The sequence below is a fragment of the Argiope bruennichi genome, chromosome 5 (genome assembly GCF_947563725.1).
Source record: "Argiope bruennichi chromosome 5, qqArgBrue1.1, whole genome shotgun sequence".
Lineage (NCBI taxonomy): Eukaryota > Metazoa > Arthropoda > Arachnida > Araneae > Araneidae > Argiope > Argiope bruennichi.
The window spans coordinates 21,945,611-21,957,738 of NC_079155.1; the positions used below are offsets into that span (position 1 = coordinate 21,945,611).

At 26.3% G+C, this 12,128-nt stretch overlaps 1 protein-coding gene across 5 annotated transcripts in view; it reads left to right on the forward strand.

The window, feature by feature from the left end:
• Nucleotides 1-907: 907 nt before the first annotated feature.
• LOC129969372 (retinal-binding protein-like) overlaps nt 908-12,128 on the forward strand; it is a 58,636-nt gene continuing 47,415 nt past the window's right edge. For 3 of the 5 annotated variants that reach the window (XM_056083919.1, XM_056083922.1, XM_056083925.1), the window contains exon 1: nt 1,007-1,308. The gene's annotated coding sequence lies outside the window, so the exon portion shown is untranslated. Of the gene's footprint in view, nt 1,309-12,128 lie in introns of all 5 variants that reach the window. The other 2 variants (XM_056083920.1, XM_056083923.1) reach the window with 2 other exon arrangements.

The following is a 12,128-nucleotide window of genomic DNA, read 5'->3' on the forward strand; positions in this document are numbered from 1 at the left end:
TTCCATACATATTATATATAAACGCTTATACTTTCTTTTCAGCGTTAAAGTTCATAATAAAATGCGTTCAGAAGAAATGAAGCGCACGCAACTTCTACAATTTTCTAAAGCTGATTTTGCATACATTGCATATATATTATATAAGCATGCAAGCGCAACTTCAAAAATTTTCTAATGCTGAAAATTTTTGCATATATTGCCAGTATTTTTTCTTCTTCTTTACTTTTATTTAATCCTTTTCTTCGAGACCTCAAACTTTATTCGAAGTGTATTTAAAAAGTGTGAATGTATTTAAAAATTAGGCATACAAATTGTATTATTTTTTAGTGTGACGATATACAGCATGTTAAAAAAATTATCAGAGTTAGGGATTAACATTCGCTTTTTAGTCCCTAATTTCAAAGTAATTGCAGCTATCAAAGTACTGATTCGTCTAATTAATTTGCCAAACTAACTATGCCAATGGATATCTATGCCGATAAGAATTCTAACTAAAGTACAGCAAGTTAATTGAATAGCATTTAATGTTTGATCTATATAAAAAGATTTTAAGCAAGCAACAAATTTGTTCAAAATCAGTTTATAAGAGAAAGTACAGTTTTTTAAATTTCATATCTTAAATAAACAATTTTCTTCGGGATTATTCCATTCTCTTTAATAATTTCATAATAAGCATAATTTCATAAGAGGCATTCATAATTCATGATAATTTCATGTCATTCAAATTAAAGACAGTTTGACAGAAAGTAAGATTAAAGGCTATTTGTAAGAATTATATAATTTCTATGAGAAAACCTTTAATTACATGTTGCGCAACTTAGCAACTTGAAAAAGGATGATTTTTTGTAATTGAATGACACGCACATAAAGGAAAAAAACCCTACCAGGAAAGTGAATATCTATTTATGTCAGGAACGTATCAGGGCGATTACTGATGGGCATAATGATACCGATGATTTTTTTTTCTCGTTCTTTTAAAATGCAGAGAGAAGTGGATTGTTTTACGTAAAAGAAAAGTATGAATTCATTGTAAGTGATGTTCCATTGTTCTAAATTGATTTTGCATTTTCAACCCTTGTCAATTTTTTTCCCTTTATAATAAAAAGGATAAATGATTTCTGGAATTATCGATGGATCTGGCACGATTTATAACTGTGGGCAAGATCAAATGTGGTTCTTAGAAATAGACAGTTTTCACTGAACAGCTGCAAAATCATTGACAAAGAGCTGTGAGTATAAGCAAGTGGTATACCAACTACTGTGCATTACTTCGTAATCTTGTCATTGCAAAATTATTTTCTGGATTTGGTGAGTATTTCATTATATATATATATGTGTGTTATTATTTTTGAAAATGAGAAAATTTCTGAGCATTTCGTAATTTTTATTTAAAATACTGTAACTCAGTTTTATAAGTAGTGATATATATATATATATATATATATATATATATATATATATATATATATATATATATATATATATATATATATATATATATATATATATATCTTTATTTTTTAGTAAATATACTTATATTTAATAATATATATTATTTATTAGAAGGGTTCTCAATATAACAACTCATTAAATTAATTTTTAAACTCTATTTGTTAAAATTTTATTGAATTATATTTCAGTTATTAATATTGTTTTAATTATTTACTAACAGCCAGTGGCAACCAGCTGTTCACCCATTATTAATGAAAACATTGAATAAAAGTGCTGTTATCACTAAATTAATCATCTTTTGATTCTATTGTTTTGTATTTTGAAGAAATTTAGTACAATTGAGCTAATTGTCGAGCCTGGGGTTTCCGTTTTAGTATGCTTTTCCTTTGGTCCTTTTTAAACGGTGACCCATTAACAGAGCCCCATCTTTCCCAGCTTGGCTTCAGCTTGATTGAGAATTTCACCTTGAAGAAAGTCAGTGGAATACCACCAACTTTCAGCTTTCATATTAAAGCATAATATAAACAGTTTATGTTCTAAATCATTAAAAAGAGTATTAATAAAGAATTTTTTCAATAACTTTTACTGCATTTCGCTATATTCGAATTGTAACTATACTTTTCCACATGTGCAGTATACAACAAGACTGCATTGCGATCGTCAAAAATAAGACATCGAAATTTAGATGAATCTTCATGTTTTAGATTTCTCTTATTTGTGCTTTCCCCATTTTTTAAATGATTTTATACACAAATGTTGCAGCTTTTAGTTTAATTTTTGAAAAAAAATTATAACAGTTCTTTGTATCTTTGTGTGTGTGAATAGGTCATCTCAAAATGCATTTAGCTAGATATATACTAAAATTGATAAAATAATATTAGAATATCGTTATATCAATAAAACTATAAATTTATATTAAAAATGTTTCAATTGGATAAAAACTGGCAATCTATCAATCCATTCTTATGAACACCAACTTATTACTCAGAAAATTAATAAGAATAAATTGCATATGTTAAATGTTTTGTGACAAAAATTTCACTTGTATATAAAATTTGCACCCAAAGGAGAGGAAGGTGTTACTTAATGACAGGAAGGAAGTGTTACATTAATTACTTAAAATTGCTCAAAAATCGCTCCGTTTTGTTGAGTATACTATTAAGAACATAATATTTTATTAGTAAATTTCTTTTTAAATTACCACAGATTTAGAAAATAATTTTATCTAACTTAATTTATTTAATGATTGTAATGATTATTTTTTTTGTAAGTGAATTCTCACTTATTTCCTGGTGTATTAAAGTTTTGGTGGTAAAACCTGGTGTAAAACCTTTCTAAACTCATGTTTTATTGAAGATAATCTACATTTTTAGAATTTTCTGATAATAATTATAATACTGTTTTAATTAAATGAATTTTTTCATCCGTTCCATTGGTTCCATTGTCCTTAGTTAGTTTCAATAATAATAAATATCAAAATTAAAAGGTAAAAAAATATACTTAAAGTAATAAATTCTGCTCTTCATTATTACTTAATAACACTTAAAAAATTTTTATTGTTTATTTGTAGTTAAATTATGAAAATATTAAAATAATATTCTGTCACACACAACGAAAATGCATGTGTAAAATTTAAAGATTTTGATCACAAATTGTTCCAAAAACTGATACAAAATCTTTTTTAAAACAAATGAGAACTTATCGACAAAATGTGTAACTAGCAGATTAATCTAAAATATCTTGGGTTCAAACAAATTCAGTGCAATATTATTTTTTAAATGAAAACTTCTCTTAAAATATCGAATCCATGAAAATGGAGGAAAAAAAATTAAATGTATAAGTTTTAAACACAAATGAATATGAAATAAATAAAGAGGGCTATCATGAAAGAAAATTGTTATCGTGAAAGAAGTCTGCAAAGAAATACATATAAAAAACATTTCCGGTTTAAAAAAATAAATCATAAACCACGATTTTTATTCTTTTCTTACCATGTGCTTATAAAAAAATTCACTCGAAGAATCATCGATCTAGATAGATATAATTTCGTATACTTTCTTATATGATATTGTTGATTTATATGAAAACTGGGACAAGCGTAAAAAGTACTTATCTTTCAAGAAGTGCTTTTTGTAAATACCGACTTGAATTTCTTCACTGTGCATTGATAAACAGCAAAGTTTGTGAAGTTAAAATTATCAAATTCTTTTCGCAGCTGATTTTGATAAACTTAAGCAAATAAATTGAATGAAAACATGCTGTAGGTTTGCTTTTGTTTAAGGAATAAAAGGTAGAATTATTTTCTACTTTGTAGTTTTTAATTTAAAAAGTTATGTTTTGGTACTTTAACTACTGATAAAAATTACTTGCATTTACTGCTAAGTTCGATATCAATAAGATTTTTTTTTCTTTAGAATTGATTCTTTTGTATTTCAGAATATCCAATATGACGCTATTTTGCGATATTTTTCAATGTTTAAATGGAAAGATACAAAAGATTTTGTTTTTAATATCTGAGTTCGGATGCTGCATTGTCATAAATCTGATTTCATTTTCCGAAAATGGAGCTTTTCAGTATTTACTGAAGAGATTAGTGATGAAAATACATCTTACATCTTTAATAAAATAATTTTTCAATGTTTATGAACTTAATCTTATTCGGTATCAAGGGATAGCACTTCTTTGTCGTATGACTCCTTGCTAATTATATTAGTTATATATATTTGGCGGAGATTCACTGTATTTCGTTTAAATCTTATAATGACACCTTTGACAAAAAAATTTTCTACGGAATTCAAGTACTGAATTTACCATAATTTAAAACTTCAAAAATTGTAGCAATAAGAAAGGTACCAATTACTCTCATATGGCCTCCTACTAATCTCGAGTAATTCAATTGTAGAAAACTAGTTTTCTACGATTATTCAGCTTCGGAGTCGGAGGGTTTCAAATTTGAAACCCGATTCCACTAAATATTCTGCTCGTAGAGGGCTTGCAGCCCCAGATAATCTAATGTCATGGACGAAAAGTCCCCACGTTGATGTCGTGTGAATAGGGAAAAGGTGTCATCGCAGTTCTTAAAACAAAATTCAAATTACGAAATCCGTCCCAATAAAAAAAGATCTAGGGCTGATTTCAAATGGAACGTCAAAGTAAATAAACTAAATTATAATCTAGCGAAAATCTGACTCGAAGTGTGTCAATGGTCGTAATATCATCTACCCCCCCCCCCCGCGCGATTTGAAGCAGTATGATTGAATTTAGGATCTTTTTTTAAAATTGTTATGCTGAAATTAAATATTTTATTTCATTTTACTCTTTTCCGAAACCAAGTTTAGACACTCGCTTTCATAAGTGTGCAGAACATAGGATTTCCCGTTTAAAAAATTTCACTCTTTAATTTTTTATTTCTTTATTATTAATATAACATTATCTAGATTCTTAATTAATTTTTCTGAGTTCGTTATCAGGCGATACTACAAGTATGGAATTAATGAAACTAAAATTAAAAAATTAATTCAAAATTAAATTCTGCAAATATTAAAATGATTTATTATTAACACATCATTTTAATTATAAAAATTATCAAAACACATGAAAATGATTTTACACTTCAAAATGATCCTTACACATCGAAAATGATGTAGAAAACTATAAAACTTGTACTTCTTAAAATGAATAATTTTTCTCAGAAAATTCAATATTTGCACACGACAAATTTTGTGAAGTATTTAGGTAATATTATTTCGGGGAATATTAGATATTAGATAATTAAGTATTTCTTTAGTATTGCTTATGCTATATTAAGATATATATTTTTTGATATTGTTGATTTAAGATAAGATATAAGATATATATTTGATTTGATATTGTTATTATATTATATTTCTTTAAATACTTTTTATGGGATTAGTTAAATTACGAGATTAGTTTATTTCTCCTTTCGAAGTAAACCTAATGGAATGTGTTGCAAAAATCAAAATGTTCTATTATTAACAAGTATAACAACAAGTATAATTAAAATATTTCGAAAGTATTGTAACTTCACATTAAAAAAACCCTCCCAATGAAGTAAAAAATAATTATCTTTCTTTTTAGATGAAATTTGATTTTTTAAAACTACTTTTAAAATTTTCTACTACTTTTTCTAGCAATGTTTTGCTTTAAGCAGTATTTTGGACTCAACAAAAAATAATGTACAAAACTGTACATGTGTTTGAAGATGTTTCTAATATTAAAGTTAATATTATATTGTTGATGTTATGTATAATGCAAAACGAGATGATTTAGCACTAAATCACTATGCATGTTGTACATAAAAAAATTATGCAGCTAAATTTTATTGAAGGCATAGTTTTATTGAATCGTATATATAAAAATAAACAAGCACAAATGAATTGGATAGTCTATTTTAAACTGGAAAAAGACAAGATTTCTCCTTAATTGATGAAAAATCAATTAAGGGGAAATGGCCTTTTAACCCTTAACTTTGGAGGTGTGGTCTACGAGCCCGCATTTCATTGACACTGAAATTAAATTTTCTATTGAATGTATTAGTATGAAAAACGGCCAATATATTTTGCAGATAATTTTCTTGATATATAGATATGTTTTAGAAATTTTTCGAAATATATTATCAATGAAAAAAGTAAATGCGTTGCAAGAACCGTTTTCTTCTCAAATTACATGTTACAATAAATAATATTTTTGAAAAAACATATTACTTTTTACTTTTAAAATCATATTTATTTTTACGGTATATGAAGGTATACAGAAGACAATATAATATAAAATTCAACAATTATATGTAAAATAAAAAAAATAACAGTGGGTAAAATTGGCCCTTTTTTTATCGGCTTGTGTGACTTTCATAGCACGGTTTTCTAGGGCATTTTAAACATATAGGTTAAAAACTGGTATAAAAATCTATGAATAAATTTTGTATATATATCTCTTGGTATATTAATATATTTTATAAATTTTTCAAAATGCATTATCACTTGAAAAATTAATTATGTTTGAACATACATATCAACATCAGTTGAATGCGAGCTTTCATCGAAAATCTCTTCTGTACTATTATCCTTATCACTCAAATCACTTTCTGCTTCATTTAAAAGTGTCTGGAGCACTGCTTCATAATAGGATCAGTAAACTGGATAATATTTCGGGCCCAAGTTTTAGCGCCATCTACTAAGCCTTGTGTATCACTGGGACACTAACAGGGAGATGCGGTCTTAGAGACCGCGCTCGCAGAAATAACTGAATTATTTTAAAAAGCATCTGCTGAAATCGGTTGAAAAAGTGCACGTGTATTGAAGACCACAAAACAGGAAGCTACAGGGTCAATCCATTCAATTGAGCTAAAAATAGAATAGGGGTAACAGAAAATCCATCGCTAGCGGTCTCACAGACCGCAAGTCCCCAGTTAAGGGTTAAAACTCTCATTCCGACATACATTTCATTTACTATCGCAAACAAAAATCTAAACAACTTCTGAAATGCTAAAAGCACAGATTTGAAATATTGGCATAATAAGTAAAAGATTAAGAGCAATGAAATAGCTAATATAATAACAATTTTCTTTATGAAACTGTTTGAATTTTATTATATATATATATTAATACTCTTAATGTTTGAACAATTTTATTTATAAAACTGTTTGAATTTTACTCCTAAATCCATTTTTTAGGAAGTTACACATTTTTATATTTGCTTTTAAATCTTATATTCTCAAATTCTCATTTTTGGTAAAATTTTCTTACGAAAAACTTCCTAAATTATACTCTAATGCCTATTTTTCATTCAAATTTGGTGTATTAATTTTTCAATATGTTCTTCAGGTATTGAGACAGATAATAAGTAACCTATTCATCTAGAAATATTTATAGTTGTTTTAATGCTTCATAGTGTGAAAAAAATTCATGTTATTTAATTTTAATATAATTCCCAATATTTAAAGAATAGATAGAAACCCAGTTTATATTTTTTAGTTCAGGAACTAGGTAATATATGTCTTCAGCTGTCTGAAAATTTTTAAGGAAATCATTTGATAAACATCTAAACTAAAGAAAGCTTTATATCTCTTTTTAGCTAAAAAAAAAAAAAAAAAAAATAGGTTTTTTGGCAAAAAAGGGTATAAAGTGGTTTTTTTCCCTATTTCTAAAGGTACTTTTATCATATAGCTAATATATGTTGATTTCATAGAAATTTGTACAATCATTTTGTATGCAAAAATACAAAAGCATAAAATTAAAGTGTTTTTCTAAACTCATCCCGAATGTAATGATGAAACGAAATTAACCAAATCTAAGAGTTAATATCTAAAAAAAATATCCCAAAAAGCACGCAGCTATCACATTTGTCGTCCTCACTAATACAGAAAGCGACCAAATCCCATGTAATAGCGGTAAACAAATAATAACTTGTATAAGGCCTATGGATCCCTGTGATACTAAACAATTCTTTATGCATAGGTAGCATGCCTATAAATAACGCCACTAAATATTTTATCTATAAATAATGTTTTATTCAATACAATTTATACAATGCTGTTCTCTAATTTAAAGTTCATTATTCTAATTATTATGGAATCTTTCAATCATTTTTTTTTACAGTTTTCTCTCAGATGGCACCTCTAGTAGTGGATCAAATTTTAATTAAACTCATTGCCTTTTTATACATTTTCTTTATATCTTAATGCGAATAAAATAAATTTTACGAAAGAACAATATAAAAAAAATCATAAGATTATAAATTTTCAAATTTTTTTGAAAATGACTGAAAAATAAACTGCAAAATTTCATTCTTTACAAGGATAAACAACTTAATGAAAGTGAATCAAAATAATGGTTTTTATTACAAGATTATTTAATATTTTCATTAGCTTTGAATGGAAATACTATATATAAATATAACTATTTTCATATTTATATTTGCTATGAAACTCATATTCCAGAAAAATATAGAAATTTATTTTGGTATTGCCTTGACATTTATGCCTTCCCTTGATGTTTAAGGAAATTATTATGCGCATTTTTATCTATTGCATTCAAAAGATATCTCGATGTTGCGCCATCCAATAAGAATATTCTATGCATTTATTTATTTTTAAATAATCCTGACTTGAATTTAAATTACGTTATTGTTTAAAAAAAAGGAAATAAGTGGAAAAAAAAGATGACAAACAAATTGATATCATTATACTGATAACACATGAAAACTTTCGATCATGCAATTCTGTTTTCCAGATAATAATGATTTAAGAATAATCTGTTCCTGCAAAACACCACAATTACGAAAGATCTTCCGTTGAAAAGGTAATTTTGTATGTTTCTTCAGAATTTTCATGAATATAAATTGAGAGTTGTTAGTTATATAATACGCACGCAAAGTTATTTTTGATCGGTCGTACCAAGTGACATTCTTATCTGAAAGGCAAAAGAGGAAAACCATTCGAGAATTTTCAAGTGAAATCTAGATTAAAGATCGGATTCTTTTTCATCAGTGTTTATCGTTGTGGTATTGAATATTATTCAAGCTTTGAGAATGTTATAAAATATAGAGAATGATTAAAGAATTTAAAAAAAAATTCGAATTTATTGAAACAAATAATCTTTTTCTCTATGATGCAACTTACTCTTTTTAAGATTTTTAGCTTAGGATATTAGGAAAAAAATATTAAAAAAAAACATTTTTTTCCCATCTTATCATATAAACTACGAATAAGTATAAATTAAAATGTGGTTTCGTGGTGTTATATAATGTTATATAATATTTTAAAATTTTATGAAATATTAAATAACATTGTTTAATATTACGTAATATTTTATAATAATTTATTAAGTTGTTAAAATAAGTTTCTACATTAATAAAAAAAAAAAAATTCTTACATATTACACTTTTCCAATTTCAGAGAAATTATTGGAAAAATGCTTTAAGTAAAACAGATTTTTTTAAAAGAAAGAAAGATACAGTTTTTATTCTGAAAAAAAAATGATTATAAATCGATTAATCGAAATATTGTCCATCGCTAGCCACTTATTCGATATTTAGTACTCTGTGGCATTTACATCAATATATCGATTTTTTTTCGTTGTCCTGTTACGAATTCAGTGGTACTCGGGAAAGCCATGATTCTTGATCGAAAGAAATGTGAAACGAGTGGGGGCAATGTGTGGAGAATACTTTGATGTATGATAAGGCATCCCACTTAAAAACCGCCTGCGTCCCCTTAGCCGATTTCAGAACACTAGCCAAGTATTATAGGGCTAGAAAATCATTTTTGTCTTGTCTTTGCGCATAATCTGATCAGTTTTTCTTCAACGCTGGGTCAGTTATTAAATGTTAGTGTCTGAAGAACAATTTATTAAACACTAGTCATCTTAGGACATCAGTAGGTTCATTAGAGATATTGGTTACAGTTAATTTTAGACAAAATGTTCTGGTATAACCATGTCCATGATTATGCCAAATTGTCTGACATTAATGACATGTTATTTAATTGTTTTATTTAACTTATATTTAATGTGTACGTGTTCCTCTCTAATGGAGACAGTATCGTCTCAGCGTCATTACTGCTTCCTAAATTTTCAACAATGGAAGAAACTCAAGCGATAAAATTTAATGGAAGAATGAAAATGGCGTGTATGTAAGTTATTGTTAGAAATCAAGCAAAAAAAATGTCTTTTTTTAAATTTGACGAAATTTAGAAAAAATGCTCAAGATAATTAAATTTGTATCATTAAAAAGACAATTCTTTTAAATTTTAAAATAGCATAAAATTCATTTTCTTGCGATAATATTATTGGAAATAATCAGAAATTCAGCTTAATTTTTAATTAATTAAAATTCCAAAAATAAAAAAGTCTCTAATGTGCGCATTATCACCTTCTGCTCTGTTTTGTGGTGGAGTTCCAGTATGCACACACACACACACACACACGCACACACACACACACACACACACCCACACACACACACACACACACACATATATATATATATATATATATATATATATATATATATATATATATATATATATATATATATATATATATGCGCAGGCAAGCACATGCGCCATGCGCGCACACATACTCATATGTCATTATAGAGATTGGAAATTTATACCAATTTTAAGAGATCGTTTTATCCATAATTGCTTTTCTACAATTTATAAAAAAAAATTCACTGTGTATCTATTTAAACTATATAGGAACTTAAATTTGTGAATAGCTTTTTTCCGTTCATAAATATAAAATTTAATTTTGAAAAATGGGTGTTTTTTTATTATTATATTTATTTTCCAGTATTTGCTGAACAAATCATTATTATCTTCTGAGGAATTCTCATAATGTACTTAATAAAATTAAGTACCCCGTTTTGGATATTTAAACTATCTTGAGTGAAAAAAACTATTTACTAAAAATATCTAATTTTTTCACAATTTATAGTTATAAAATATTTTTAGTCAATATTTAAAAAAAAGAACGGATTCCTATTTCTATTAAATTGATATTCATGACTTTGAGAAAATAAAATAAAGTAATTTGAATGAAATTATTTTGATGTATAAAATTGTGTTGCAGATATGATTTTGGAAAAACCATACTAAGGAAATGACGCTTAAAGATTGAAAGATAGAGATGTTATGAAAATGAAACTGCTTGCTTTAGAACTGCTTATAGAATTATTTTGTCGCGTCAATAACCAAATGTGAAAGTAATAATTTAATGAAATATTATCGTTTCCATTCTTAACAATAATTCTAATTCTTAACCAATTAATTTATCAATAATTAGAAGGAAAAAAAAAAAACGTTGACAAAGTTAGAAAAAAATTTAATTTGTTTGTTTGTTTTATATTTTATTTGTATTTAAAAAAAATAATTTTTAATTTTCTTCAGCAAATGTTTATTAATACAGATAAATAGTTATAAATAATTTAATTAAAATATGAATGGTTAAAAATTCATCTTGTAATATGTCAAATTCTCAGAAAGAATGAATTGAATTATGAGTTTAAAAGCATCTACACATATTTTTTAATCCCAATTTTTTGCATGAAACGAAATTATATTGTGAAAACACACATGGAAATTTTGTCTTGTCGAAATTGAAATACTCTAGTTAACATCTGTTGTGTCATTAATTTCGATTTCACTAAGAATCTTTGGCAGTCGAATTGAAAATCGTTTTAGAAATATGGGATTTACGCACTTTATACCTCTTGCCGTTTGAAGACATGTTATCGTCTAAAATAACGTGAATTTTTGATGATTCATGATAATTTCAAATATATAAAGATTAAAATAAGCAATACATTGTCTAAAAGTTCTTGGAAAAAAAATGACTTTCCTCTTTTAAAAATGGGCCAAACTCAATGGACAATTATTAACATAAGAAGACAAGTATAGCAATTAATATTGTAAACAATACAAAACTCAGTAACCAATAATGTTTTCCTTAACTTCAAGCCAAGAATTCAGATGGCCTAATAGGAAAGCAAATATTAAAAGTAAAGAGGTCCTTGATTATCATATCTGTAAAAATAACTTCATATCTCACTAAATGTTAGTTCAATCCTTAAACAAGTTTCAGAGAATTTAGTCAAACGCTCAGATATAATTTTAAATTCAAAATTCAAAAATCGACATCTTCTATTTTAAAATGCCA